The following is an 8,567-nucleotide window of genomic DNA, read 5'->3' on the forward strand; positions in this document are numbered from 1 at the left end:
TATTGTAATAGTTTATAAAAGACCATAATATCATTTTAAAGTTGACTAGTGATTAATTGATTTTTTCTTTATGCTTATAACTGTATTTTGTTTTTTACACCAACATTTTTTTATACTGCTTTAAATTCTTAATAGAGTGACTTAAAGTAAAGCATCGCCCAACAGTTTAAAATAAATAAATACAGAGAATCAAGTGAAATATACGGATACATGTATGCTCTCAAACTGGTGGTATACACCATTCTGAATGTTAAAACTGCTCTTAAGGGCCATAAATAATAATTACTTGAGATGTAACTGTAACTACAACTGTAACTAACCCATTCAGCTAGGCCTGGAACCAGGAAAAAACGTTGAGCTCATGTTTTATTTGCTCAGTTCTGTGTGTTTGTTATCCCTCCAGTTAGGATAGACTTCCAGCAAAACCTGTCATGAATTAGCCAATCACAGCTGTTTATCTTACATGAGAGAAAGGTTTAAAACAATGACAATGAGGCAAATTTCATCAACAACCAAAATGACTGCCTGTGATGTGAACATTTTTTAATCTGTTATTTTATTACTATTGAAAGAACTGTAGTTCATGTTGCTAACGAATATGCAATGTTGGCAATCAAATCATGTCATACCAAATATCCTTTATAGAGTTGAACTAGAATTCAAAGACAGAAACAGTTCCAGGAGACAAATGGAGAATATGAGGAGAGAGAGTCATATATCTTCAAGGAGCTTTCAACGTCCATGAGATCATCCCTGTACACCAAGTTTGCTGCCAATAAGATAACAATTTGATGGTATTGATTCTGTTGCGACATGTCATTTGTTACCATGGCAGATGAGGCAAGGGGACTTGCATTCTAGTTACCACTATGTTTAACATTTTAGTTTTTCGTACCCGGCTTTGGCCACATATAGATAACTTTCATGTTGTTAACATTATTAAAAAACATGGAAAGCTATTTATGTTAGCAGATGCCCTGTTAGAAAAATCTGGCAATGGTTCATTGGAAACATTTAAAAAAATGTGGCTTTACATTTCAAAATGTAAACCCAGTTGTACAAGCGGAACAATCTGATACTGGGAATCACAGTTTGTAATTTGAGCCGGTAGTTGACAAATTAAGTATGAAACTAAAAGCAGAGCCGATTACGTTTAAGATACCACAATTTTAACTTGCGTCCAAGGTAGAGACATTCTTTGCTTCAACATAATGCTTCATGCATCATAAAGGTCAACCCAGGGCCAGTTTCATGTGTGTATATCGTTTGACTGCCATGTTGGCTCTGTGTTTCCACTGACAGTAACTCCCTATCCTAAACCACATCCATCATTAATGATGTTAGTTTATGCAGGTCTTACTGAGCCAACACACAAAAGAAGCAACAAATACTTCCGATTGAATCCACAGCCATTAATAAACTCAACACCTGCTGCACACACTTCTTATGTGCTCTGTGAAGTGAAACTCTCTGAGTGTTGTTTGTTTGACTGTATGGCTCATTAAGGCATCACTGCCATTGGTGTATGGATGTATCTGTAGGGCAGATGTCAGAGGGTTATGTCTGGTCTGCAGATGTGAGGTTCAGTGTCTAAAAACCAAAATATGGCAGCACTTTCCTTCAAATGTATAATTAGATGTGTTATGACTTCATATTGAGTCATAACCTTTAGCAGGGCTCGCAGATCTAAACTATTGCTTCTCACTGTCGCTTTTAGACGACAGTTGTGGATGAAGAAGAACAGCAGCCCTGCTCTGGTGTTTGTTTCCAATGGTAATGACCTCTTAGGCCACTGAAGTTTAATCTGAGCCGTCGGCCTATTACAAGAATTCTCTTAAGGAAAACTTGTTTTCAAAGTGATATCCAATAGTCTTGCTTCAGGATAAAGTACCCACCATACATGCAAATTCATGTGTTGCTCATATGATGTTGCTTCACTCATTTTCTAATCAAAAAACTAAACTTTTAAATTTTACACATACCAGATCGTCAAGACTTTCACGGGGGAGAATGTCATGTTAACTGGGGAAAAAGTAATAACTGTAATTTTGAAAAAACAAGTAATATAACAATACTGCAGTGTGTTATTCATCTAACACCCTTAAAACAAAGCACCAGTCCCACATTTCCATGTAGCCATCCCAGAACATCTTTGTTTTTATGCAATCAGATGGTTCTATCTCTGTTCTCGGGAGTCTGGCTTTACTTCTGATGCTGCCCATTGAAGATGTGTGAGGGGTTTTGTTCATGTTTGTCTTAGTGCTGTTGTTGACATTCTGATCTTTGCTTGTTTCCATTTGAAAGCATGTACTGCATTCCAATGGAATAACAAGAAATGCACTCAGAGGGAGGGGAAGCAAAGCTGAGCTCTAAAAGCACTTAAAAATGTGTTTAAAATGATCAACCTTTCCAATGTTTTAAAGAGACCAAAGTGCTTTGTGGTTTATTTACATCATCACGTTTTGTAGCCATTGTGAATTACACATTCGGCAGCTTAACCAGTCTATCCGTAACCTAGCTTATCGTAACAGCTCCTTTTTGTCCGTAAGTGCTTTAATGTGTCTGTAATTAAACTTAACTGCCAGGGCCATTTCTACAAAGCTGGTTTGAAGACCATAATGAGTTCAAAGCCACCAGCTCAACTGCAATGAAACAATTAGAATCACTGAGCCGAACTGCTGGTCCCTAATGGCTATCGGCTCCTAGGCATGAGCAATTAAGACCTATCCAAGGCATGACAAACTGAGCCAAAGTGGGTTTGTGTCAGCAGGAATCCGGTAAGTTGATGACATTGACCAAACTCTGCGTCGCTCTATGGCAAAGATTTTCTTTAGCTTCTTACCCCCATCAGGACTTTGACGATGCTACACTTTGAAGTTTAGCAACAATTTAAGCCAAAACCACAAGTCAATGAGAATGACTCATTTCTCCTCAATTTTTTTTTGGGGGGGGGGGGGGGGGGGATACTTGAAGAATTGTGGCCGCACTTAAAAAAAAAAGAAGTCATCATTAGATAAGCATGGATTTGAACGTTAAAATCACCATATTACAGTAAGAAACATTGATTTTGGTACATTTCCCTTTAAAACTTTAAGTCATGCTGTGTAATGAACTGTGTGATTTAAAATATCTTTAATAATCCTGGAATATTTTTGTTGGAATAGAAAGTCATGTAGTATAGAGCAAACAAATATGAATGACAATTCTTTCCAGAGAGGGAAGCCCCTTTAGCCTCCCTACGTAGTTAAGGGGGGAAAAAAGGCAGGGAATGCGGTGCTTCACTGCATCAAACAAATTGTTTTCTGGTGTGACGAAACATTTTTTTTTCCCCTCATGAACGACTGACTTCCAACATCTGAGTCTTGTTAGAACTGTTACACACAACAAAAAAGACTGCAGGTTGAAAGCAATGAAGACATCAGTCAGTGACTGATCAGCAACTGATAATTGGTTTAAGGCTTATTTGTGCTTACTTTAACATCACAGAAGGATTAATAAAGTTGAGAAATGCCAGTAAGTCAAAGAAGGATCGGGGACATACTGTGCATGTTTGTGAGTGTGTGTTTCTGTGTGTTGTCATTCTACACCCTTAATTCAAGCCACAGAGCCATTGACCAGATGTTTTTTTTCCTCTTTTCCCCCTTTATCTATATCTTTTTTCATCAGTTTTCTGTCTCCAATTTTATCGCTCCACAAGTAACCAATTAAAGCATTCAATTATTTGTGTCTTTATTCCCACAGTGTGTGTATTCTGCGCTATTCATGAGCCTAAAACTTAACCTAAAAACGATTTAATGGCTGATCATGTTCGTCAAATTAAAGACTTAACACTTGATTTCCATTTCATATGTTTCCAGTGATCACAAACAATATCTGATACAATCAGTTGATATCCTAAATAGTTGCTAATTGTGTTTGATTCATTTTAGCCTGGTATTGATTAAATTACTTTTTTAATGCAATAAAGTTTGATAATTTGGCGCAACTGAGATAAAATGGGAAAATGATATGAAAGACAAACCAGTAATGCTGCAGTATTTGGTAACGTTTGTTTTCCACCTGTGTCACAGTGCATCAACATTTGCTATTTTCAGAGAGGCTCATGTCTGGACATGTGCAGTGCATCTCCATTACAGCTGACTCATTGCTACTAAAAAAAAAAATCTAACAGCGGGGGAAAGACCCTTGGTAACGTAATGATACTGTAGGCGAGGATTACATATGGCATATGAAGAACCACATCGTAAAGTGCTGTCCATGGTGCTGAATTTTGTCTGCAGGTGTTGACACGTAGATCATCATCTGGTCCCTGAACATATTGGTGTGTGTGTGTAAGTTCTGTTCTAGCATTGACTTGATGCTTCACTTTAAAGTTTTGATATGATATGAGCGTCTTAATAAAGATGGCACTAAGAAACATTTTAACAATCGAAAAATCTGATTTATAGTTTATAAAGGGATTGCGAATACTTCTATATTTTTGCCTCACTATCTTATATGAGAGAAAGCCAAAAACTGTTTTGGACTGTTGATTTGATTAAACACTCACAATGGAGGAGCAGTATTCAAAGAACGTTTGGTATTTTAAAGGTGCACTATGCAGTTTTGGTGGTGAAATTTAAATGTTGGAGAAGTGAAACATTTCTATGCTATATTTTCTGAACTGAATACACAAACTTTAATCCAAGAAAAATAGGTCCCTGGAACACTGTCTAGAGCTTAAAAGCTACCAGGAGCATTACGGTTTCACTTATGTGACCCCCCATCGTAACTTCTTCCGTAGCATTTTGTCTTCAAACAGTGTTCCAGGGACCAAATATTCCTCTGAGTAGAGTTTGTGTATTGAGTAACACCCAATTCACACACACTCCGTGCGTGCTCCGTCGGACGGCTCGCGCCCATTCACACTGGATCCGTTTCTGCGACGTCAGCGCACCGATGACACATCACAGGAGAACTACAAGATCCCGCGGGAATAAAGAGAAAAACATGCAAACAACATGTTGCTTTGTCTTTCTGTGGATGTATTGTTGTTAATTCGGTTCCTGTTTTGACGTAATGTTGATAAAGTGGTGAAAAATACGATCGCGAGTCCGTATATTGTGTTTTATTTTGAAATTGACCGGATGCTCTGTGCATCTCCTTGTCTGACTTCCTGTCCGGGCTGTCATATTCTGTCCAGCTTGACGCGTGCCTGCAGCGTACTCCGGCGAAAATAGACTCGCTGCGTATTTGAAACGGAGCAGGGCGCAGTGCCGTCAGTGGCACGCGCCGGAGACGGACCGCAGCGCGCCCTGTGTGAACACAATGATTGACTAGAGAGGCAATGAAGTACAACGTAGTGCGCGGGGCTGACGGACCGCGGCGCGCACGGAGTATGTGTGAATTGGGCTTTATGGACATATACCACAGAATCTGTACACTTCTTCAACGTTCAAATTTCTCTACCAAAACTAAAAAGTGCACCTTTAACTTAAAAGTGATGTGAAACATTGATGGATCATCAGTAGTTGCAGAGAGGCCACATATGTCATCTAAGGTCAGAGATATACTCGCTTTTAACTAAGTGTATATGTGCATGATGTCTGTTTGGCACATTGACTGTGCACCTCCTCAAAAATGAATGCAATATGGAAGCAAGAAGCAGTATAAACATGAACTATGGGGGCAGTGAAAAGGGAAAGGGGATGTGAAAAAGTCAACACAGCAGCAGGGACATCAATGGTCGTACGTTTTAGAAACAAGCTGATGTAGCGAGTCTGCAACTATCCACATCTGTTTGATGTGTCATTGCCACTACGCAGCTACAAACATGCCTGTCAAACTAGCTGGCAAGAAATAAGTTCCATCTAATAAGTCAATGTGGGAACCTGCAAAAGTAAATGGAAACAAGTCTGGGAGTGATAAGCCTCCACATGGTGGGAAACATTGGCGCAACGGAGTCACACTTCAGTTACTCGTAGTGTAGCTAAGTATCTGGACAATTACGCTCATGGCTCAGCTGGATGTGTACGTGAAGGCAAGGTAAGGGGATTGCATCAACCACGACAATATTGCAGGAAACTAAAGTGCATATCAGTCACTTTCTCTTTCCTCAATAGCCCGCCATCTGAACTCCAAAGGCATTAAAAATACGTTCAATAGTTTGACATTTTCTGTCAATGAACAATTGTTCCAGCTCCAAGTCTGAGTCTTAAAGTCAGGCATGAGCCCCGAGAAAAAGTCAACACACTCTTACTCACATTTGACCAATGGCTCTGCAATAGCCAAATATGTGTTGAATTTCAAATTACATGAAAATACAAAGAATGAAAACAAAATCGTCACTGTTGATAACATTACATTACGCTCCCTGTGGATTCTGCAAAGTAGTTTCTCTTTCGTCATTGTCAGATCAGTCTTTGCCGCGTGAACAGTCAGGCCCTCAGCAGGAAAAGGGAGGCTGTCAAGTTGACTGAATGACAGTCACAGCTAAACACCTTATAGGGATATGCAGCTGACTCTGCCAGTCTTTCATTTAACATGGTTACAGTGGCAAAACAGAATTGTATGAAATTCCGTAAATACTGTAATTATGCTTGATGCATTGACACAGAGCAACTTAATGAAGGAATAAATTAAATCGATCATAAAACATGGCAGCTAAAATCTGTCTGCTGAAAAACTTGGACAGGAGCCAGTAGTTCCAGTCATGTCTGAGGAAGGTATAAAAAGAAGAAAAAAAAGGAAAGAGGAGAAGAGAATAAACAGAAGCAGAGATATGTCTGTTGTCTGACAATGTAAAAAGGAAATTAAACAATACTGAAACCAGACAGAGGACCTGTATTCTTGAAAGGTGAAATGCACCTAAGACACAGCTTCTTTCATCCAAAAACACTCAGATGTTTGTCTAAAGATTAGGCTCCCGGGAAAGACATCACTTGATGGTGTCTGTCAAAACAGCTGAGGGGTAGTCGACTCAGCTAAACTTGCTTGCATGTTGAATTGAGGAAGGGAGAGTCACGGCCTTTTATCAGGTATGTTATGAGTCATGGAGGGCAGCGAATTCAGACATCTCTTCTCAGTCATGAAAACCACAGGAGGTAATTTAACTAATGAGCATCCTGTCAACTGAAGTAGACAGCATCATCAGGAAAATTAGCACACAACTTGAGTCAGAGACACTTCCGTCCATTTATAGCAAATGACTCTTCATGTACATTTTGACACTATAAAACTCTTGAGTCTCAAAAAATCTGAGCATCAGCCGGGATTCTTGCTCAAATGCTTTAACATTAAATCTTAGTTGAATCATTAATACCAAAAACTTCACACCACAGGAGGCTGGTGGACGGAATTCATACCATGTGTTCTAAATCGCAAACTATTTATTATTTTGACGAAATCACAAAGCATTTACTTTACATACAGTAACCAGAATATTGAGATTAATTCTTTATAGCATTTTCTGTGTAACTTGGATTCATATCTCCGTCACAAACCACTGAATATCTGTCTGTGCTTTCCCAGCAGCTCATTGAATGTGACCTTTCATCCTCTTTGCAGAGGATTGTGGGTCAGAAACACCTGCTGGTTCACATAATTGCATAATGTGATTACTATTATTATTATTATTATTATTATTATTATTAATGTGACCAGATGTAGTAGGACATCCTGGTCCTTTTTGAAAACTGTATTTGACACACATTGATTGTGACATCATAGATATTTTTTTGGAATACTATATAATAATATTATTATTATAAGGCACCTTTCAAAAGGACAAGGAAGGATGTTTTGAATCAGACCATGTAAAGACAACACAATAAATAATGTTAAAGTAAGTGTATTAAAAAGCACCCAGAGTTTGATGGGTTGTGTCAAAACAGCTGCGGTGGATATGATTGGATGTTTCAAGTCAGCTGGTGGCCGTTCAGCTGTGAATGAGCTAGAGATTGCTAAGGACACAAAGCAGCTGATGCCATCAGCTAATGCAAGTGAGACATCAACACTGTGCAGAAACCTAACACTACACTTCATCTTTATTTCCAAAAGTGTCTGATTTATGATTATGTCATGGTGACATTTATGTGCTACTATTTGAGTTCTGATCATATTGTGTTCATATTTAAAGAAATGTTTTGAACGTCTTATTATGTACTGTAATACTTTCCTGGATAAAATAATTAGAAATAGCCCTTTGTGGGTACTGTAAATAACACATCTAAGGTCTAGACTGGTAAGACACTTAGCTTCTTATCAGCACAAGTACTGAAAACGAGAAACAATATTCAAAGCTTATCAGAGATATTGAAAAATTGACCTTACATAGATGTGGAGGAAAATGTATCTTTTCTTTTTTCTGACCTGTTCTGCTCCATTGGTGGGTTTTGTCTGTTAAGGGGAGGAGGCAGAGAAAAGGGGGAAAGCGAGAGGGAGGGGAAGAAAGAACTGGGTGGGACAGAACCCCCCTTGCGTACTCATGCACACACTCAAGCGCATACACACAGACACACAAACACACAGACACACACACGTGCAGACACACATGCATGCACACATAAGTGCACGCGGCTCTTCAAAGC

The sequence above is a fragment of the Labrus mixtus genome, chromosome 17 (genome assembly GCF_963584025.1).
Source record: "Labrus mixtus chromosome 17, fLabMix1.1, whole genome shotgun sequence".
NCBI lineage: Eukaryota > Metazoa > Chordata > Actinopteri > Labriformes > Labridae > Labrus > Labrus mixtus.